Source organism: Acinonyx jubatus, chromosome C1 (genome assembly GCF_027475565.1).
Source record: "Acinonyx jubatus isolate Ajub_Pintada_27869175 chromosome C1, VMU_Ajub_asm_v1.0, whole genome shotgun sequence".
In the NCBI taxonomy this organism is placed as follows: domain Eukaryota; kingdom Metazoa; phylum Chordata; class Mammalia; order Carnivora; family Felidae; genus Acinonyx; species Acinonyx jubatus.
This window is the reverse complement of record NC_069381.1, coordinates 124,788,602-124,812,570: the sequence shown is the minus strand read 5'-3', so window position 1 is coordinate 124,812,570 and position 23,969 is coordinate 124,788,602. Positions and strand designations below refer to the sequence as shown.

Here is a 23,969-nt window from a genome sequence, read left to right as displayed (position 1 = left end):
AGAAAAGGAGAGAGAGAGAGACAGAGAGAGAGAGAGAGAGAGAGACAGAGAGAGAGAGAGACAGAGAGAAAATCCCAAGCAGGCTTCATTCTCAGGGCAGAGCCTGACATGGGGCTCAGTCTCATGATCACAAGATCACATCCTGAGTCAATATCAAGAGTCAAACACTTAATCAGGTGAGCCACCCAAGCGCCCCCCATTTTGTATTTCTACTAGGAATGAATGCTAGTAGAATGCTAGCAGTAACATGCCTAACAAGAGCATTCTAAAAGTATTGTCAGGTTAAAAAAATTTTTTTTTAATTTTAGCCATTCTATTGGGTGTAGTAGTGTCTCCTTTTTGTTTTAACTTGTGATTCTCTAATGACATGATGTTAAGCATCCTTTCATGTATCTACATGCCATCTCTATATTTTTTGTTGGTGCAATCTCCTTTCGGTTCTTTTCCCAATTAAAAAACTGTTTTTAATGTTTATTTTATTTTTGAGAGAGAGAGACAGAGCACAAGCAGGGGAGGGGCAGAGAGAGGCACAGCATCTGAAGCAGGCTCCATTATCTGAGCTGTCAGCACACAACCCAACGTGGGGCTCAAACTCACAACTGTGAGATCATGACCTGAGCTGAAGTCGGATGCCTAACCGACTGAGCCCCCCGGGGCGCCCCTCCTCATTTTTTTAAAAACTGGATTGTTTCTTTTCTGTTACTGAGTTTTAAAATATCTTTGTCTATTTTAAGTCCAAATCCCTTATCAGATTTGTGTTTTGCAAATATTTTCTCCCAATTTGTGACTTGTCTTTTCATTCTCTTAAAAATGTCTTTCACTGAGCATAAGCTTGTATCTTTAAGTCTAACTTGTCAATTTTTTTCTCATTGATTGTCCTTTTGGTTTTTTATCTCATTGCCAAATCCAACATCCCCTAGATGTTCTCCTATTTTACCTTCTAGGGCTTTAATACTTGAACATCACACTTAGGTCTGTGATTCATTTTGAGTTAATATTTGTGAAGGGTTTAAGGTCTGAGTCTTAGATTCTTTTTTGTTGTTGTTCATTTGACTATGGGTTCCAGTGTTCCAGCACCATTTCTTGAAAAGAAGACTATCCTTTCTCCATTGGATTGCGTTTGCTTCTTTGCCAAAGATCAGTTGACTTTATTTGTATGGGTCTATTTCTGGGCTCTCTCTTGTTCCACTGATAAGTGTCTGTTCTTAAACCACACCACTGCGTCTTGATTACTATAACCTTATAATAATTCTTGAAATCAGGTAATATGAATCCCCAAATTTTATCTATCTTTTTGAGTACTCTGTTGGCTCTTCTGGGTCCTTTGCCTTTCCAATAAACTTTTGAATCAGTTTGTCATTCTCTAGAAAATAGCTTATTAGGATTTTGATTAGAATTGCATAAATTTATAGATCCAGTTTCAAGAAACTATAGATCTATAGATCAAATTTGGAGAAAACTTTAACAATGTTGAGTCTTCAGTCTCTGAACACAGAATATCTCTCCATTAATTTAGAATGTTTTTGATTTGTCACCGTTTTTTTAATTGATATATAATTGACATATAACATATTAGTTCCAGGTATATAACATAATATTCGATATTTGCCTATATTGAAAAACATCACCACAATAAGTCAACATCTATCACCATACATAATTAAAATTTTTTTTTCTTGTGATGAGAACTTTTAAGATCTACTCTCTTGGCAACTTTCTAAAATGCAGTATAGCATTATTAACTATAGTCACCATGCTATACATTATATCCCCATTACTTATGTATTTGATAACTGGAATTTTGTACTTTTGATTCCCTTTACCCATTTGTCAACCCCCAACACCCTCACCTCTGGCACCCACTAATCTCTTCTTTGTATGTATGACCTTAGTTGTTTTTTGTTTTGTTTTGTTTTGTTTTATTTAGAATCCACATATTAAGTGAGATCATATGGTTTTTGCTTTCCTCTGCCTAACTTATTTCACTCTGCATAATTCCCTCCAGATCTGTCCATATTGGTAATGCAAGATTTCCTTCTTTTTTTATGGCTGAATAATGTTCTACTGTGTGTGTGTGCACATGTGCGTGTGTGTGTATACCATATTTTCTTTATTCATTGATGTATACTTTGCTTTCATGTCTTGACTATTGTAATTAATGCTCCAGTGAACAAGGAAGTGCATATATCTTTTCGAGTTAGTGTTTATGTTCCCTTTGCATAAATAAACAGAAGTTGAATTGCTAGGTCATGTAGTGTTCTGTTTTTAGTCTTTTGAGGAAGAAGCTTCATGCTGTTTTCCATGGAGGCTGCATCAGTATACATTCCCACCAGCAGGGCACAGCGTTCTCTTTTTTCTATGTCTTCACCAGTACTATTTCTTATATTTTTGATAATAGCCATTATTACAGGTGTGAGGTGATCTCTCATTGTAGTTTTGATTTGCATTTTCCTGATGATTAGTGATGTGTACCTTTTCATGTACCTCTTGCCCATCTATATGTCTTCTCTGGGAAAATGTTCAGGTCCTCTGCCTAGATTTTAAGTGGTTTGTTTATTTGCTATTATGTTGTATGACTTCTTTATATATACATATATATATATGAATATATATATTCATTGAATATATACATTCATTCATGATATATATATCATATTGGACAGGATGATCTGAGTCTCAGTTTTCTTATATAAAGTAGGAAATAATACTTTTCCCATGAGATTATTTATGTAATCTTACTTATGTAAGAAACAGAAGAATATCTCTCAGATATTTCTTTATCATTTTCTCCTATTCCTAAACACCATAACTTTTTATGCTGTGATATCTCTATATATGTTGTTCTTTTTATTTAGTTTTTCAATGCTTGTTTATTTTTGAGAGAGAGAATGGGGGAGGGGCAGACAGAGGGGGACAGAAGATCTGATGTGGGCTCTGCACTGACAGCAGCAAATCCCATGCAGGGCTTGATCTCATGAACTGGAAGATCATGACCTCATTTGAAATCAGATGCTCAACCGACTGAGCCACCCAGGTGCCCCTACGTTGTTATTTTCCGGATGAATGCCTTTCCTTCTGTATTCCACTCTCTCCCCAACATCATCTAATAAAATCACTATTCAAAGCACTATTCAGATATCTTTTCTTTTGTATCCATCCTTGTTGCCTCTTGTTTCATTTTTGCTTTTACTTCTGTGGTTTGAAATTTTTATCATTTTTTATTTTTGAGAGACAGAGGCCAAATAGGGGGGATAGAGAGAGAAGGAAACACAGAATCTAAAGCAGGATCCAGGCTCTGACCTGTTAGCACAAAGCCTCACATGGGGCTCAAACCCACGAACCTGAGATCATGACATGAGCTGAAGTCCTACACTTAACCGAGCCACCCAGGTGCCCCGCTTCTACTGTGGTTTGAATTATGTTCTGTACTCGTCTATTTCTTGCCCATAGATGGGAACTCCTAGTATTCAAGCCATGTTTACCTAATAGTATCTGAGGAATGGATTTCTTATTAATGCTGAATGAATGAATGAATATTCATGAATGAATGAATGAGAAAGATAACTTCTTTTGTCTTATTAATGTTTTTGTTGTCATTGACTTAAAACCATTAGAACTCATCAAGAAATAGCTTTTTATTTGGACAAGAGAGATATCTTGTCTACCAGTCACCACTACTTGAAATCAGGTCCACAGCCTACTGCTATCCACTTTCCCTTATTCTAGGCATGGAGGTAACTTAGTAACTTAGAGTGGGTTTTGGGTTTGGAGATCTTTTAAAACACTTTATTAAAATATCTAGCATACAGTCTTTTTGCTTTCCTTTAAGTCATCCTTTTGTCTGAAATTTTTTGTCTAGAACACTAGCAAAGTACGAATGCAATTGGTTGCATTTTTAGTTTTAAAGAGGTTTACCCTGATTTCTTTGGAACCTCATGTAATTTTGTTCAGGCCTCTTGCTGCTTCATACAGCTGGGTTATTACAATGTTCTCTCAATCATCTTGTAAAAATTCAAATTGAAAAGCAGAGGTGACAGCAATGGTGAAATAGAATCATACACAAATTCTCTTTCGGAATTTAATGTTTACAATTAACATAAGCATTTGAAAGGCACTGCTTCCATTATCTAACCTTAAGGCATCATTATTGTACATCAACACTTCCAAGTATATTCATTGCAAGGAACACATTGCAAACATTTCTGCCTCACCATTTTTTACTAAATGGAATGTTCTTAATGAATAGAAAATATTTAAAATCAGGACAAGTGGTTAAAATTATCACACCATAATCTGCTTTTCCTTTTCTAATAATGGGTTAAGTTCCACAGATTTTTAGAGCCCAAAGAGGCTACAGCTGCATGGGGAATTGAACAATAATTCTGAATATACATAAAAGCTCCAAAGTTATTTATTTTTTATTTAAAAAATGTTTTTAAGTTTTTAGTTTAATTCTTGTTAGTTAATATGGAGTATTATATTGTTTCAGGTATATGATGTAATACTTTAACACTTCCAGACGTTACCCTATGCTCATCACAAGTGCACTCCTAAATCCCCATCACCTAATAACCCCTCCCCTCTTATAACTATCAGTTTGTTCTCTATACTTAAGAGTCTGTTTCTTGATTTCTCTTTCTCTTATTTTTATCCCTTTACTTGTTTGCTTGATTTCTTAAATTCCACTTATGAGTGAAATCATATGGTATTTGCCTTTCTCTGACTGCTTTCACTTAGCATTATGTTCTATAGCTCTATCCATGTTGTTGCAAATGGGAAGATTTCATTCATATTTATGGCTGAGTAATACTCTTACATTTATATATAATTATTTTTACATACATATACGCACACACATATACTACATCTTCTTTATCCATTCATCAATTAATAGATGCTCAAGCTGCTTCCATAATTTGGCTGTTGTAAATAATGCATGTACATAGGGGTACATGCATCCCTTTGAATTAGTGTTCTTGTATTCTTTGAGTAAATACTTAGTAGTGCAATTGCTGGATCATAAGGTAGTTCTATTTTTAACTTTTTGAGGAACCTCCATACTGTTTTCCACAGTGACTGCACCAGTTTTCATTCCCAACAGCAGTACAAGAGGGTACTTTTTCTCCACATTCTTGCCAACACCTCCTGTTTCTTGTGTTGTTGATTTTGGCCATTCTGACACATGTGAGTGAGATGATACCTCATTGTAGTTTCGATTTGGGTTTCCCTGATGATACGAGATGATGAGCATCTTTTCATGTGTCTGTTGGCCATCTCTGTGTCTTCTTTGGAGAAATGTCTTTTCATGTCTTCTGCCCAGTTTTTAATTGGATTGTTTTTGGGGTGTTAAGTTTATATACTTTGGATACTAACTCCTTATACAGTATATCATTTGCACATATCTTCTCCCATTCTGTAGGTTGCATTTTAGTTTTGTTGATTGTTTCCTTCCCTGTGCAAAAGCTTTTTATTTTCATGTTGTCCCAATAACGCTTTTGTTTCCCTTGCCTCAAGAGACATACCTAGAAAAAAGTTGCTATGGTCAGGGTCAAAAAAATTACTGCCTGTGCTCTCCTCTATGATTTTTATGGTTTCAGGTCTCACATTCAGATCTTTAATCCATTTTGAGTTTTTTTTTTTTTTTAATGTTTATTTTTGAGAGAGAGAGAGAGAGAGAGAGAGACAGGGACAGAGTGCAAGCAGGGGAGGGACAGAGAGAGGGAGACACAGAATTTGAAGCAGGTTCCAGGCTCTGAGCTGTCAGCAGGGCTCGAACTCACGAGTTCTGAGATCATACCTGAGCCAAAGTCGGGCGCTTAACCAACTGAGCCACCCAGGCGCCCTTGAGTTTATTTTTGTGTATGGTGTAAGAAAGTAGTTTATTTTCATTATTTTGCATGATGCTATTTAGTTTTCCCAACGCCATTTGTTGAAGTGACTTTCTTTATCCCAGTGGATATTCTTTCCTGCTTTGTTGAAGATTAATTGACCATATGATTGTGGGTTTATTTCTGGATTTGCTATTCTGTTGATCTGTGTGCCTGTTTTTGTGCCAGTATCATACTCGTGATTACTATAGCTTTATAACATAAGTTGAAGTTCAGAATTATGATGCCTTCAAGCTTTGCTTTTCATTTTCAAGATTGCTTTGGCTATTTGGGATCTTTTGTGGTTCCATACAAATTTTAGAATTCTTTATTTTAGTTATGTGAATAATGCTATTGGTATTTTGATAGGCATTCCATTAAATAAATGTATGCATTGCTTTGGGTAGTGTACGCATTTTAAGAATCTTTGTTCATCCATTCCATGAGCATGGAATTTCTTTCCATTTCTTTGCATAGTCTTTAATTTTTTTCATCAGGGATTTATAGTTTTCAGAGTACAGGTCTTTAACCTGTTTAGTTAGGTTTATTCCTAAGTATCTTATTATTTTTGGTGCAGTTGTAAATGGAATTTTTTTTTCTCAATTTATCATTCTGCTGCTTCATCATTAGTATACAGAAATGCAACAGATTTCTGTGTGGTAACTTTGTATCCTGTGACTTTACTGAATTTGTTGATTAATTTTAGCATTTTTTTAGTGGAGTGTTTTGGGTTTTCTTCATCATGTCATTCCATCTGCAAATCATGTCGTCTGTGAAATAGTGAAGGTTTTACTTCTTTCTTACCAATTTGGACGCCTTGTGTTTCTTTCTGTTATCCAATTGCTGTGAGTAAGACTTCCGCTACTATGTTGAATAGTAGGGAGAGTGGACATCAGTCTTGTTACTGACCTTAGGCAAAACCTCTTAGTTCTTCCCCATTGAGGATGATGTTAGCTGTGGGTTTTTCATATTTGGCTTTTATTATGTTGAGGTATGTTCCCTCTAAACTTTATTTGTGAAGGTTTTTAAAAATATTTTTTTAATGTTTTATTTTTGAGAGCTAGAGGAAGGGGGTGGGGTGGGGCAGAGAGAGAGGGAGACACAGAATCTGAAGCAAGCTCCAGGCTTCAAGCTGTCAGCACAGAGCCTGATGGGGGCTCGAACCCATGAACCGCAAGATCATAACCTTAACCATAGTCAGGCTCATCAGCAACTGAGCCACCCAGACACCCTGTGAAGGGTTTTTTGTTTTTTGTTTTTTTATCATGAATGGATGCTGTACTTTGTCAAATGCTTTTTCTGCATTGATATGATGAATCATGTTAATTGATTTATAAATTTTGGACCACCTTTGCAACCTAGGGAATAATTCCCAGTTGATCCAGTGGATATCCTTCTGATCATTTGCTTTAAGTTCTCTGTTAGTCACTGTTACTTAGATCTGTTTTGCTTGGATCTCTGGCTGTGGCTTTGTCCTGTTCTTTCATTTGGGATAAATTTCTCTGTCTCCTCATTTTGTCTGCCTGCCTCATTGTGTCTGTTTCTGTCTTCTGCTGTTGATTAGTAGTGACTGAAGAAAAGTCTTTGAGTGCCCTGCAGTGCAGTGTTCCCCTTTTCACCAGAACCTGGCACCTCAGGAGAGCGTCCTATGTGTATTTCTTATGCCCTGCTGTTTTGTGTGTGTCACTTTTCCTTTAATAATCTGCTTTGACTCTGTCTGTCGTGGGCTGTGCTTGGTATCTGCGGTGCGGGTGGGACCCAGGCAGGCCAGCTCTGAGGGTGCATGCCCGCTGGGGACTTGGGAGCAGGGCTGCATTGTTAGCACAATTTGCGCTGAGCCACTAGTTCTGTGCTGGATTCTCTGAAGCACTGCAAGGGCTCCAGGTGCACAAGTGTGACTGGTGGGATGCAGTTGGCCACAGTGTGGCCAAGTGCTGTGGCTGCGTGTGGTGCACACTGACTGCTGTGTTCCTGGCTGCTGGACCAAAAAACATTTTTATTCATTTATTTTTAAAACACTTTTTATGTTTATTTATTTTTGAGGCAGAAACAGAGCAAGGGCCTGGGGCCGGGGGAGTGGAGGACAGAGAGAGAGCAGGAGACACAGAATCTGAAGCATGCTCAAGGCTCTGAGCTGTCAGCACAGAGCCCGATGCAGGACTTGAACTCATGAATCGTGAGATCATGACCTGAGCTGAAATCAAGAGTCAGACACTTACTAACTGAGCCACCCAGGTGCCTCTACAAATATAAATTCTACAGCACTTTTGTGGATGGAACCATTTTAGCTTGATTAAGTTCAAAGGCTTTCTGGAGGAAACAGATTTGAAGTAAGCCTTGTAGAAGTAAGTAGAAAAACAGCATTGAAAAAGGAAATTTTAGTTTATTTCACTGATATATGTTTAGTGGTTGAGGTTGAGATCCATAGTGTGGGGCTCTAAGTTCCTTCCTTTACCTCCGCCATGGCTGTCTCACTTTTGTGCTTTGCAAATGTAGAGTTTCTGTGTGATATTTATTCGAAAAGGCTTATATTGCTTTTAAAAAGTTTAAAAAATGTTTTGTAGATTCTTAGTGTCCTCTTCTTGTATATTATAGTCATGTGAAGTATGTATCTTTCTTAACCTTAACCTAATTTTACTCATAAGTGATCCAAAAAGTTTTCAGAATGATTCAGTCTTTGGCATTTTTTCCCCCAAGTTCTAATCTCATTTTCATTCTCCTTCTCTCAAGCGCTAATGCTAATTTATAAAGTTAAAGTAGAATATACTTTTTAATGATAATATTTTCATGTTGTTTTAAAATTTTATGTGTTTAAGTCTGTAGGAAAGGAGATGTTTCTTAAGAGTCAAAGTTTGTAGGACAGCCAAGCATCCAATTTTTTTTATCATAGCAATTTTGAGAGGAATATTTTTGTTTCAAATGCTTGCTATATATTTCTGTGTCTTCAAACATTGTATAGTAAGGATAATTTAACCTTTTTTCATTTACTCAAGGTCATCAACTACTGAGATGAGTTAGGCCCTTTACTTAAATCTTAGACTATTTTAAGTTATGTGTCTGCTTCAAACTCCTCATTTTTGCTACTCCAAGGCCTTTTGCTTCCCTGTCTTAAGTTTCAACTGTTAAGAAAAATTTAACTGAGTAAATGTTAAAAATCTAATTGGCTTTATTAATTGGTTCATGAATCGCCCAGCATTCCATCCAGCAAGTAGAGGGGAACTCCAAAGAGCTACAGAAAAAGAAAGGTGAGAAAGAAGGAAATTATTGGTAAAGAACTTATTATTTCAGGCAAGGTTACCCCCGTAAAAGGATCAAAAAGGGTCTATCAGTAAATTTCCTAATGCTGTCTGGGAAATTCCCTTGTTGACTGATTAAAGGTTACATTTAATGGCGGGTTGAAACTGTAGTTCTGTTAGGTATTGAGTCTTGGTTTACTGAGTTCAGGCCTTATGTTACATGATGACATTTGGGGGCCTGTGGGGTTTTTTTGAACAATTATCCCCTTTTGATCAGACTCTGAACTTAACTAAGATGTGACCAAAATTTAAGTCATTAGTGCCACTTTCAGCTACTGCTCTGAAGCTCTCACCATTGTTCCTTTGTGTGGTATTCATAGGTCATGACTTTTTCTTAACCTCTGATATTCACGGATTCACAATTTTTAAGTTGGTCATTTCTTAGTTCTTTTGCCATTTCAGTTTTAGGGAGATCATCTAATTGGTGGTTAGCGGCTGTGCACATGCACGTAAAGCTTTTGAAAGCGTGTAAAGCAGGGACATTATTATGATTACTATAAACAGGAAGATTCCAAATGTTCAGCGTGTACTTCGAAGCCATGGTCCCTAAGGCCCAAATCAAAATCACACAAGTCATATAAGCATATAAGACCCTCCTGAGGGAGTCTTTCTTTAAAGTAACGTGCTTAGTGATTTTATGTAATCAAGTTTGAACTTGCATGGAAGTGTTAATCCAGGTATAGCATGTGGTGTTGGCTACAGCACACATCTCCTCACTCAGCTAAAAAATAATTAAGAGCTATCCTATTAATCAAGAACTCTTTTGGCTAGTGGGTCTAGGGTTCTTTATTGGCAGCTACTATTTTAGCAGTAGATTGTGCAATGATTTCAAGAATTAACGGAAAATTCCTGATCAAAGTCTCATTTACATTTATCACTCATCAGGGAAGCCGGGACCTGCCAAAAGGAGTGAATCTTGAATCATGAAACCCTCCTGGTAGGTCCTGTTTGACTCATGATGAAAATTTAGGGGAGTCAGCCAATGACATTAATCATTTTTCCTTTTTCCCACCCTGAAATAAAAGTTTGCTGTAAATTCCAGAGGTTGCCCCCTTAGCAGTAGCCTGGGAGATACAGTTGAGGATGTCATCTTTCTAGGCCAATGCCAGAGTAAAGGAAAGGAAAAGAAGGAGAAATAATTTCATGTTTAGTTAAAGTATGAAGTCTTGATCTGTCATCTTGGGCAAAAGCAGTCTACCTTGATGTCAGCTACTTCTCTTCTACATCAGTTTTATTCAGAGATTTCCAACATCTGTATAGGAGCAGGTGTCAGGTGGAGCCTTCTTTAGCTGTGTATCCTAGGCTTAATACCTTTTAGTTTTAGAACATTATTAATGGTCAGAAGCACTTGGTAAGGTTGCTTCCAATAGGGCGTGAGCACTGTCTTCCTCTTATGATGTTTCTAGAATACCCAGTCACCAGTCTCTAGACTGTGGCTAACAAACACATTGCTTTGAATTGGGATCCAGGAGAGATTTTTTATTTATTTATTTTTTAATGTTTATTTTTGAGAGAAAGAGAGAGTGAGCGGGGAGGGGCAGAGAGAGGGGGAGACTCAGAATCTGAAGCAGGCTTCAGGCTCTTAGCTGTCAGCACAGAGCCCGATGTGGATCCAAACTCAAAAACATGAAATCATGATATGAGCCAAAGTTAGACACTTAACCAACTGAGCCACCCGGTCACCCCCAGGAGGGCTTTTTTAAAGCTGTTGCTGACAGGCTTAAATATAAGACATTAGAGACTTAACAGTAGGTTGTCATACTACTATCATGAGATAACAAGGGATCATCAGAAGGTTGTGTACTGATAAATTCCATGAAGTTTGTAAGGTTTTCATTAAAGCTCTTATGATTTGCCCTTCGTGCAGTAGGTGCCTCAGTCACTGGAGATTATATAAAGTTATACCCCAGTGGAAAATACATTTTCTAGTCATTTCTTTGCCAATGTGAGGGCATTAGCCTTGCTGTAGGGAAAGGCTTCAACCCGCCTAGAAAACATATATATATATATATATATATATATATATGTATATATATATATATATATAATAACAAGAACATATTGATAACCATACTAAGTGACAACTGAATGAAGTCCAGCTACAGGTGCTTAAAGGCTACAGAGGAATAGATCTGAGGCCTTTGGAAACAAAAATAGTTTTTCTATAATTGTGGCCCTGATAAGCCAGATATTGCTAGTAGACTGTTTTTGCATTATTGTAGAAGTTTTCCCATCAATGTCTGTTTATAATTTGAGTCCTCTTACAAATTTTTTTTTTTTTTACATTTTTATTTTTGAGAGACAGGGAGAGACATAGCACAAGTGGGGGAGGGGCAGGGAGAGAACGAGACACAGAATCCAAAGCAGACTCCAGGCTCTGAGCTGTCAGCACAGAGCCTGATGCAGGGCTCAAACCCACAAACTGTGAGATCATGACCTGAGCCGAAGTCGGACGTTCAACCGACTGAGCGAGCCACCCAGGTGCCCCAATAATTTGAGTCCTCTTAAATGCACTGTGGTGGGTGAAGGAATACAAAAACCAAAAAGTGGGGCTTGCCAGGGAGCCAAGAAGAACCAAGTAGTTGTATTGGTTTTCCTATAGCCCTGTTTATTATTTTACAGCCATTGTTTACCCCCCTTTAATTTCTCTGATTTGAGAACAGACTGCTGCCATGTCACAAGTCTGGCAATGAGGGGCAGGTTTTTTGCAGATGCAGAATAGGCTTTTTCCATGTGTGCCACAGTTTTACAAATACAACATAAACTTAGTATTACTTCTGATTTGACAGTGCTTCCCATGTAATTTAACCTAGCAAATAAGCCTAATCAATTTAATAGATCCTTTAGAATGCCCCAGGGGCCCTCTGGAAGAAAATCCCAAAGTTTCTTTCAGGTCAGAAAGACATCACTTAGAATTTGATTTGGGTAGTTTATCAAAAAATGAAAGGGTTTTAAGGGCACCTGGGTGGCTTAGTAAGTTGAGCTTCTGACTCTTCATTTCAGCTCAGGTCATGATCCCAGGGTTCTGGGATTGAGCCCCATGTCAGGCTCCGTGCTGAGTGTGGAGCCTGCTTAAGATTGTCTCTCTCAGTCCCTCTGCCCCTCTCGCCCACTCATGCTCACTCACGCTGTCTCTCTCTCTCTCTCTCTCAAAAAAAAACCCAAAAAACAAAAACAAAACTAAACAAACAAACAAACAAAAAACAACACAAAACTTGGTCAAATAATTATCCACTTACCCATGGTGACAGTGAAAGACTATAGGCAAGTACAGAAAGTTAAACAGATGTAAAATAAACAAAAATTAGCCTTTCTTAGTAGAGAGTTTAGCTTTCTTAAGCAATCAAAGACCTGATGAAGATATAGAAAATTATTTTGACAAAACCCAAAATCTTGTTTTCTAGACAGATTAGTTAAAAGGTTAAGGGAAAAAAAAAGCCCTTTTACAATTTCTTATAAAGAGCAGACCAGTAATCCAAGAAAACTTTGTCTTTATAACAGAGAGAAAACCAAATTCTAATTTTGGACCAACTTACTTTAAAACTTATTTTTAATTAAATTTATTCCAGTCTTAGCTAGCCTGACCACACATTAAAATTCCTTTTCAAAGATTCTTTTTCCACAAACCTGCAACTTTCTTTTTTACATTTAGATTTTGCCCTATATTTTGCTTCTTTAAACAACCAGGACCACTTTAGGACAAAATTACTTTCCTTTCCCTCAACAACTGTAACAAAAAAATTCATCTGTACTCCTCATACTTTTTTTTTTTTTTTTATCAAAAACACACATCCTACTTTCATTGTGTACAGAGTTGTTTCCCTTATTATTTCCAGTGCTTATTTACATTTATTGGATTTCTGAACTCTTAGAAATTTTAATTTCTAGTTAACACTAATAAGTAAACAATTGTCAACTATTAAACTAACATTGTTTGGATTTGCAAATTTATGAATACATTTCATAATTTGTATAAACATGTGCTTCTTCAGTAAATAAATACAGTCTTTGAATAAAGCATAAACACATTAGGTTGCCTGGGTGGCTCAGTTGGTTAAGCTTCCAACTTCTGCTCAGGTCATGATCTCATGGCTGGTGAGTTCAAGCCCCACATCAGGCTCTGTGCTGACAGCTCAGAACCTGGAACCTGCTTCGGATTCTGTGTCTCTCTCTCTCTCTCTCTCTGTCCCTTCCTCACTCACACTCTGTCTCTCTCTCTGTCTCTCTCTCAAAAATAAATAAACATTAAAAAAAAAAAAAAGCATATTTACTAACAGACCCAAATCTATCTTTAATGTCTCTGCAATAAGGAAGCCAAAATTAGATAAACCTATGTTCAGTAATTAATGTTTTAGTATTTTATTTGAAAATAATCTAAATATTTAATTTTAACTTTACCCATCACTTAGCCTAACTCAACAAAGTTTCAAGGTTTTAGTTAATTTAATTTAATTCAATTAAAACAAAAGATTTATGAGACTACTTAAAAGATTACCCGAAATTTTAAATTTTATTTACGCATATTCAGTTTACCTCTACTTAATTATGTTCGGATTACCCATAAAAACCTTATGAGACAACAAAGTCATTCTCTGAATATTTTTTTCTTTTTAAGTTTGTAACAAAGATCACATCAACTTATTGAACTTCAAGTAAACCCAGGCAGAATAAAAATTTTACTTTTAATGCTGATTACTGTAAAGATATGTCTATTCTAAAATTAAACCAACAACTGAGTATTTTCCAAGATCACATGAACTTGAAAAACATTTGAGGGGTGCCTGGGTGGCTCAGTCAGTTAAGCGTCCAACTTCGGCTCAGGTCATGATCTCAACAGTTCATGGATTTGAGCCCCATGTCAAGCTCTGTGCTGACAGCTCAGAGCTTGGAGACTGCTTAAGATTCTGTGTTTCCCTCTCTCTCTCTGCCCCTCCCCTGCTCATTCTCTGTCTTTTAAAAATAAATAAACATTAAAAAAAAAAAAAGAAAAACATTTTAGTTAGTTTCTGAGAGTTTTAGAATGCCCATTCCTACAAGTGCTTGTCTTCAAACCAACAAACTACAGCTCTTTTGCAGATTATTTGGCAATATTATCTGCAGATGGAGATAATATCTCACATTTGCAACCTATATATTTGGTCACACACACAGACCGATGTAAGGACCCTACAGTTACTGATATTTGTGGAGAAGATTTTTAAAATTTAAATTTGTCCCTGGAATTAATCTTAAGGAGGCTGTGCTAGAGTTTGGTCACAAAGGCCTTTTAGCAGTTTGTATTTTTAAAAGGCCTCTTTTTTTTTGTTGTTTCCTCATTCTTAGGTGTTTGTGGGCTATGTTTACATTTTAAAAATATGATAAGATGTATAACTTTAAGTGACAAGGAAAGAATGCAAGTTCCTCCAAGAAAGACTTTGTTTTCCCAAAACCAATAATTTATTAGCACTTTAAGATAAATAAGAGAAGTTTTAGGATTGGTAAAGGAATAAGTGAACTTTGAATTGCCTCTAAAGCTACATGTCTAATTGTGTAAAGCTTTGTAAGATAAGAACAGTTACTTTCAATCTCTCAAAGAATTGGGTGGTAACTTAAGTGACACCATGGGTTGATCCACCTTTTTATCCTCAAATTTACTTCTTTCCTTCTGGATGCATAGTTCTAATTTTAAATATTTCTGGCAGTATTTAGTAACTGCTCCTTTAGTGTCAGAGGGGTCCTCAAAGAGATTGAAAGGATGTTATTAGCTTCACTTGATCCAGAGTTACTCCCAGTGATAGCCAAACAACGAACAAACAACCTAAATGTGCCAGGAAGACAGAAAGTCAAACCCAGTGACACAAATCGAAACAAGGAGGAGGCAATAGCTTTCTGTCTTTGGAAGAGAAAGGATCAGTGATCAGTGGGTTTGGACTTGGAAAGGATGGGGCAATTTGAAATTTTCTTTTCCTTTCTCAACTGGAAACTACAGAGATTGGGAAAGAGGTGATACTGTTAAGAATTTCCACCATTTGCTGGCTTTTGCCAGTTTTTCCAGGATCCCCTCTGCAGGCTCAGGTACCTACCAGAGTTTCCCATTGGTTGTTTAAGGTAAAAATACAGCAGTTAACCAGAAAATTCCTCAGTTTCATCAACTCTGGGAGGGGCCATATAGGGTCCCCAATTTTAAGGTGGTTGTAAGGTTGTCTGAAATTGCATTAACTTTCCACATTTTGTTTATAGTTGTATGGTCTTTGCAGAGTGGAAAAACAATTGAGACAGGATTAGTAGAATGAATACTCAAAGGAGGAAAGAGGAGAGCAATAGGAGTTTATGTCAGTCTTGAATCTATAAATGAAACTACTTTGGAATTTTGGAAACTTTTGGAGGCTTCTCCTTGCCAATTAAAACAGGTATCCCATTCTGCTTCATTTGGGGACCCTCAGTTTCAAATACACTTCTCCATTATGGTCATTGATTTTCTAACTTGTAATTCTCCCATAGGCTGGCATCAATTTGGTAGGACCCTGGCTGCAAATGGAGTTAACCCACATTTCTGTCCAGCCATATCTAGTTGCAAATGGGGCACAGCTCACATTTCTGTCTGGCTTTAATTGGGGCCCCCAACCTGACAGTTACCAACACAAGTTCCTCAGGGCAGAAGACCAGCTTAGTAAAAGTTTGCTGTTTCTGTTAGATATCTGCAACTTCCAGGATGAAAGTTCTTAGACATAGAATAAGTACATGTGCTGGAAGGTGGCATGCTTGACTGTTTAGAATGTAAGGAGCCCATTCCCTAAGACTTTGGGTTTCTCCACAGTCTGACTAAAACCTAAAAGGGATGTGCTGCTGGGTTGGGAATTGTGCGTGTTTTACAGTGTACCTTGTTGCACAGGTTTCTTGGGGTTGGTGGGTGAACTAGTGTTAATTTAATCTTTTCTATAACCAACTTATTTAATCGTGGGAATCTTGAGGTCTCATGCAGTCTAACAGCCTTTAAATGCTTGACCTGTGCTCACCTTTTTTTCAGCTTGTTGGCCTTTGAGATCCCTGTTAGCAATAACCTTTATCTACACAAAGCAAGACCAACAAACTTGCACACCTTAGTGTATTGGTAGTAACCAAGAGAAGTTACTCTGTCCTGGCCACAAGAACCTTATGCACACGAAAAAAATCATGTGAAACTTTGCAAGGGTTTTCTACCTCGAGGGCTGTGGTCTAAAAAGGTAGAGGCTTGGATCTGGGCAAATATGCCAGCTCAGCTGAGCTGTCGGCAAATATGCCAGTTTATTTGGGCTCCAGGCAACCTGATCTGCCAGCTCAAGCAGACCTGTCCCTCCAAGGAAATCCAGTTAGATCAGGTGACTTGACTGAATGCAAAATAAACAAAAACAAAAAGCAGAGCTCCCAGCCAAGAGAGCTTACCCACAGCCCTTGCAAATGGCAGCAAAGACCATGCTCTCAAAGACAGTATACTCAGAGGGTTTGCAGGTTACAATGTCTGTGTTTCTCATTGTCTCCAAATGCCCTGTACTTCACTTCAGATCCCACTGCTGCCCCCAAATCTGTTAAATAATGAAAATTCAACTGAGTAAATTTTGGCTTTATTAATTGATTGATGAATCCAGCAGCATCCCATTTAGCAAGTAGAGGGGAGCTCCAAAGGACTACAGAAAAGGAACAGTGTTTAAAGGTAAAAAGAGAGTGGAAAGAAGAAAATTGTTAGTAAAGAATCTATTATTGGGGTGCCTGGTTGGCTTAGTGAGTTAAGTGTCCAACTTCACTCAGGTCATGATCTCATGGTTCGTGAGTTCGAGCTCTGCATCGGGCTCTGTGCTCACAGCTCAGAGTTGGGAGCCTGCTTTGGATTTTGTGTCTCCCTCTCATGCTCTCTCTCTCTCAAAAATAAATAAGCATTAAAAAGAGAAGAAGAATCTATTATTTAGTAGTAGTCAACCTCCTACGTGGAATAAGAGGGGTCTTTCAATAAATTTCCTAGTGCTGACCAGGAAATTCCCATGTTGACTGGTTAAAAGTGACTTTTAATGGTGAGATGAAACTGTTAGGTTTTAAATCTTTGTTTAGGTAGTAAATCTTAGTTTATTGACTTGGGACCTTAACCTAAATGAAGCTATGTGGGGTTTGTAGTTACCCACATAAAACGAAATGACTTTCCTTTTTTCATTAATATTAGTACTGAGGTTATTAATGGTAAATTATACTAAAAAGCATAAATAAATGAATACCATTAGCTTAATATTTTGTCACCTTTCAATACATTTTTATGTAAAATCTATATTTTAGTTTATTTCAAAATATATCATTAATTTACTTATAGGGTTGGTTACCTTATTTTAATTCTAATGTTAATTCCTAAAACTTACTACTTTTTTATCCCAACATTTTCATATTTTGTTATTTTCTTTAACTTAAAAATTTATTGCATGTTAATGATGAATTCAATGAACTACTTTATTTTTAATATCAGTAATTTAAAATCAACCTCAGTTAGGACTTAACATATGCTTCTTCCTCATATAAATTGACTTTTATTATTTGTGTTTATTGTTTTAGTCATTAATATTTTGCAGGTAACATTTATTTCGATTCTAAACCCAATTTGAATTTATTTTTTAGGAAGATATATTACATTTTCTCTACTCACTGGTCCTACAAAAGAAGAGTCAATTTTTTATTTTGACATGGATAATATTTAATAAATGAGGACTTTTGACTAGCATATGATGCCATTATCATAATTTTGACATATCTCATTTCTTTTCATGGATTAAAATTGAATTCCTTAAGTAATAATTGACGGACTGTGCACTTTTGAGCCTTTTTTGTACATAGATTCCTTTAAGAAATTTGGAGCCATTATTAGTTCTAGTAGAGGACAAAGAAAGAGAAAGAAAAGAGAAGGTATTCAATAACATATTTACTTATATTGGGAAAGCAAAGTGTATCCCTATGCAATAAACATGTCAGAAACTAAATATATTTCACCTTGCTATAATACTTCCCTGGGGTTCACGTGACATTGCACTGTAGGAGAAATGGTCTGTAACTTTGTCTAATACAGAAGCAGTCTGTACAGATTATGCTTTAAGCAAGAAAATTATATAGTGTGGACTCAGGGAACTTTACTGTGATATGGGGTGGTTGGGGACACACACACACACACACACACACACACACACACACAACACAACCCTCTCTAAATATTCTCTAAACATATAAATAATATTTTTAAGTAATAAAGTATTGATGATTTTCTCTTTTTTATTCCTTAGTAGCCCTGGATTTTTCTTTACAACTTAAGCAAATTTAAACAGCAATTTTAATTTTTGGTAAGATGTCAAATTCATTTTGCAGCCTCATTTTATTCACATTCTTGGTTCCATCTCAGCTACAGTTCTCCAGGGTAATCTGAGTCTTTGTTGGCCATCTTTTACTTTGTAACTGTTGAAAGCTATCTACCCAACTCATTAAGGTTCCATTTTTAGTCAATAGTGGCATTTTGGCAACTGGTAGAAGATGTGATTAGCATTTTGTTTCTTTTTGCTTGTTTCCTTTTCATTTTATATGGCCGTTTTAGTGAGTTCTTACTTTTAAAAAAAACTTTTCTTCGGAAGGCTTCCTTTTTACTTCCTTTGTTATATATATAAAACTTATCTTGAAAGGTTCTTAGTTCAGAATCTGAGTACTGAATCTCTGACATTGCTTAATTAACATCTTCAAAAATTACTGGATTGAGATTTCAAGTTCTTCCTCATGATTCTAAAGTGATTGCTACATGTTGACACATCAATTGACAGATTCATGCAAGTACATTTTAAACAGTGTTGTAATAACCTTGTGAAAAATTTCTTTCTGAAGCTATGATTGATTTGCTTTTTATTGACTTACACTTGATTCCTTATTTTGAAAGAGTTTTCTTCATGTCACAAATAAATGGAGTCACTGTTTACTTCTACCACAATTTTTATGTGTCATCATATAACTGAAGAAAATATTATTTTAATATTCTGATCTAAGTTTCAAGATGAAATTATTCATTCTTAATTCTGATGTTGTCTTAAGATTAATTATAGTGTTGCCACATAAAAAAGGATATAGAGCACCCCACTGTAATTATTCACAGTGCTAAGCAAGGGATTTATTCATCGTATCTCTTATAAAATCTTATGTGATTTGATCTATGATCATCAATGTCAATAATCAGACTTGCCAAGTACAAATGTTTACTGTCCTTCATTTCTTTTTTTTTAAGTTTTTATTTTAATTCCAGTTAGATAACATACAGTGTTATATTGGTTACAGGTATACAATGTAGTAATTAAGCACTTCCATATCCAGTGTTCATCACAAGTGCACTCCTGAATCCCCATCACCTATTTAACCTATCCCTCCATCCCCTCCTCTCTGTTAACCATCAGTTTGTTCTCTATAAGAGACTGGGCTCCTGGGTGGCTGAATGGGTTGGTCCTCCGACTTTGGCTCAGGTCATGATCTCACTGTTTGTGAGTTTGAGTCCCACATTGGGCTCTGTGCTCATAGCTCAGAGCCTGGATTCTGTGTCTCCCTCTTTCTCTCTGCCTTTCCCTTGCTTGTGCGCGCTCTCTCTCTCTCTCTCTCTCTCTGAAATAATAAAAAAATAAACTTAAAAAAGTCATAAAAAAAGAGTCTGTTTCTTCTTGATTGGTCTCTTTGTCTCTTATTTTTTCCCTTTGCTTGTTTGTTCTGTTTCTTAAATTCCACATATGAGTGAAATCATAAGGTATTTGTCTTTCTCTGATTGACTTATTTTGCTTAACATTATACTGTCTAGCTCCATCCATATTGTTGCAAATGGGAAGATTTCATTCTTTTTTTGGCTGAATAATATTCCATTGTGTATGTGTGTGTGTATGAACACTTGGACTGCTTTCATAGTTTGGCTATTATAAATAATGCTGCAATATACATAGGGGTACATGCATCCCACTGAATTAGTGTTCTTGTATTTTGGGTGTAAAAACATAGTGTGCAATTGCTAGATAATGAAGTAATTCTATTTTGAACTTTTTGAGGAACCTCCATACCGTTTTCCACAGTGACTGCACCAGTTTTCATTCCCAAGAACAGTGTAAGAAGGTGCCTTTTTCTCTCCATCCTTGCCAACACTTGTTTTTTGTCTTTTTAAAAAAATTTTTTTAATGTTTATTTATTGTAGAGAGAAAGAGTGTGAGCAGGGGAGGGGCAGAGAGAGAGTGAGACACAGAATCCCAAGCAGGCTCCAGGCTCTGAGCTGTCAGCACGGAGCCCGATGTGGGGCTTGAACTCATGAATAGTGAGATCATGACCTGAGCTGAAGTCAGACGGTCAACCAACTGAGCCACCAGGTGCCCCTTTTGTCTTTTTGATTTTAGCCCTTCTGACAGGTGTGAAGTAATATCTCCCTGTAATTTTGATTTACATTTCTCTGATGATGAGTGATATTGAGCATCTATTCATGTGTCTCTTGGCCATCTGGATGTCTTCTTTAGAAAACTGTCTATTCATGACTTCTGCCCAATTTTTAATTGGATTATTTGTTTTATCAGTGTTGAATTGTGTAAGTTTTTTATATACTTTGGATACTAACCCATTATCTGATGTATCATTTGTAAATAACTTCTCCCATTCCACAAGGTTGCATTTTAGTTTTGTTGACTGTTTCCTTTGCTGTGCAAAAGCTTTTTATTTTGATGTGGTCCCGGTAGTGTGTTTTTGCTTTTGTTTCCTTTACCTCAGGAGAAATAGCATGAAAGAAATTACTATGCTGTTGTCAAAGAAAGTTAACTACCTGTGTTCTTTTCTAGGATTTTATGGTTTCAGGTCTCACAAAATTAAGTGTTTAATCCATTTTGAATTTATTTTTGTATATGGTGTAAGAGAGTGGTTTACTTTCATTCTTTTACATGTTGCTGTCCAGTTTTCCCAGCGCCATTTTTGAGGAGGCCGTCTTTTTCCCATTGGATATTCTTCCCTGCTTTGTCAAAGATTAATTGACCTTATGATGGTGAATTTATTTCTGGATTTTCGATTATTCTGTTGATCTATGTGTCTATTTTTGTGCCAGTACTACATTCTTGATTACTACAGTTTTGTAATATAACTTGAGATCCATAATTGTGATGACTCCAGTTTTGCTTTTCTTTTTCAAGATTGCTTTGGCTACTCATGATCTTCTGTAATTCCATACAAATTTTAGGATTGTTTATTCTACCTGTATGAAGAATGCTATTGGTATTTTGATAGACATTGCATTAAATATATAGATTGCTTTGGGTAGTATAGACATTTTAAGAATCTTTGTTCCTCCAGTCAATGAGCACGGAATGTCTGAGATCATGACCTGAGCTGAAGTTGGACGCTTAACCAACTGAGCCATCCTGCATTTGTTGATTTTGATGAGAGTTTTGTGCCTTCTGGACCTAAATATATGTTTCCTTCCCATATTAGGAAATTTTTCAGCTATTATTTTTCTTCAAATAAATTCTCTATCCCCTTTTCTCTCTTCTTTTTGTAGCTCTCCTAGAATACAAATGTTATAACATTTGATTGAGTCACTGAGTTCTCTACGTTTATTCTTGTTTTGCATAATTCTTTTCTCTGTTTTGTTCAGCTTGCTTACTTTTTTTTTTTAAGTTTTTTAATTTATTTTTGAGAAAGGGAATGAGCTCAAGCAGGGTTAGGGCAAAGAGAGGGAGAAAATCCTAAGCAGGCTCCACACTGTCATCACAGAGCCCGACACAGTGCTGGATCCCATGAACAGTGAGATCATGACCTGAGCCAAAATCAAGAGTCAGGTGTTTACCCAACTGAACCACCCAATGCCCCTCAACTTGGTTACTTTCCATTACTCTGTCTTCTAGGTTGCTAATTCATTTCTCTGCTTCTTCCATGCTGCTGTTCATTCCATCAGGCATGTTTCTCATTTAGTTTATTGTGTCCTTTATCTCTGCTATATTATTTCTTATCTGTGTTACAAGTCTGACTCATGTCTTCCACTCTTTTCTCAAGTCCAATGGGTATCCTTACAACCATTGCTTTAAATTCTCTATCAGCCATGTTATTTATATCTGTTTTGCTTAGATCTCTAGCTGTGGCCTTTTCCTGTTCTTTCATCTGGAATAAACGTCTCTGTCTCCTTGTTTTGTCTGTCTATCTGTGTCTGTTTCTGCGTCTTCTGCTCTTGAGACTAGTGACTTTATGAAGAAAAGCTCCTGGATTGTCCTTCAATGCAGTGTTCCCTGTTCAGCGTAACATGGCAGGTCAGAAGAGTATCCTATCTGTGTTGCTTACACCCTATTACTGTGTCTGAGTTATTTTTCCTTGCAGTGCAGATAACTGCACTGACTCTCTGCCTGTTTGGAGCTGTGTTTGGTCTCTGTGGTGTTAGTGGGACTCAGCTTATAGTGGTGTGCCCACCTGATAACTTGATAATGGAGTGGCAGTGTTAGCAAAATTGCGTTGGGTCAATAGTCCTGTGCTGAATCCCCTAAACAATGGGGATGCTGGGGAATGTGCACCAGGATGGCCAAGGTATGAATTTGGGCATGGCTGGGTCCTGTGTTATGGTGGCTGGGGCACATAGTGCAGCAGATGAGTGTGGAACAAGGGAGGTGCTGTGCACCTGATGGGTGAGTGGGTCAAATACATGACATTAACAAAAATTTCCCTCATCCCAGGGCTGAGGCTAGCAAGCTTGAGGCAGGTGAATCCTCATGGAGAACTCATGGATATGAGTTCAGGATATGATATCAGGTTAGGTAGCAAGGGTCTGTGCAACGCCACTTTTTGCAGGTGGCTCTGTGTTTATGCTGGGGGGGTGGTGGGAGATGAAAAATAGCTCCTGCCAGCTCCCTTGTTTTCAGAGAAGTCTCCCACATGCTCTGAGGTCACTATGAACAGGTCTATCTCCCTTTGGCTCCCTTGTGTTGTGTAAACTGTTTTTATGTTGCCTCTCAGTGTAGGCTGTTGTCTCTTTAAGGGCACTGACCAGGTGACAGATATGTCACCCTCCCAACTTGTCCAATAGTGAGTCAGGTAACTTTTTTAGTACCAGGCTCCAAGTCACATTGGTTTTACAGAGTCATGGATTTCAACCCCTCTAGTTTTTGAAGTCAAATGTTATGGGGATTAGTCTTCCCCATGTGAGCTCCCTAGTGAGAGGGATCTTTTTTCTGCCCTCTCTCCACACATAATTCCTTCCCTCCTGTGGGCAGCCTCCCTCCACCGTTACGACCTTCCAAACCTTTCAGATGTAGCTTCTTCTCTATGTTTAGTTGTGGAGTTTGTTCTGCCAGTCTTTGAATTACTCTTGGATTTATTGACTTGAAAGTGGATGATAATCTAGTTGTAAACATGGGAAGAGGTGATCTTAGGATCCTCCTACTCCACTATTGTCCCAAGCTCCCGCCCTTTGTTTCTTAGTCCTTGTTTTCATTTGCTTTTGAGAGACTCTTTTATTTACATTTGTGAACAGCATATTTACAATGCTACTATACAACATGGGTAATTTTGTATTTTTCCACACATTTTGCTTCCATTATGTTTTGTTTCTTTGTATCATAACTAGATATTTTAGTGATGTGAGTTATTTATTCTTGCAATTTTTAAATACTTGATCCACCAGAGTGGCTCAATCAGGTAGGCATCCAACTCTTAATCTCAGTTCAGTTCTTGATCTCAGGATCGTGAGTTCAAGCCCTGCATTGGGCTCCACACTGAGCATGATCTCTACTTAAAAAATAAAAAATAAAAAGGAGGGATTTACTTAATTTTTTATCATAGTCCCTTTAAT

General features: G+C 37.0%; 1 protein-coding gene across 6 annotated transcripts in view; it reads left to right on the top strand.

Annotated features, from left to right (window-relative positions):
* The window catches only part of ZRANB3 (zinc finger RANBP2-type containing 3), a 306,588-nt gene that overhangs the window by 143,844 nt on the left and 138,775 nt on the right, over positions 1-23,969 (top strand). The gene's annotated exons all lie outside the window — the stretch shown is intronic.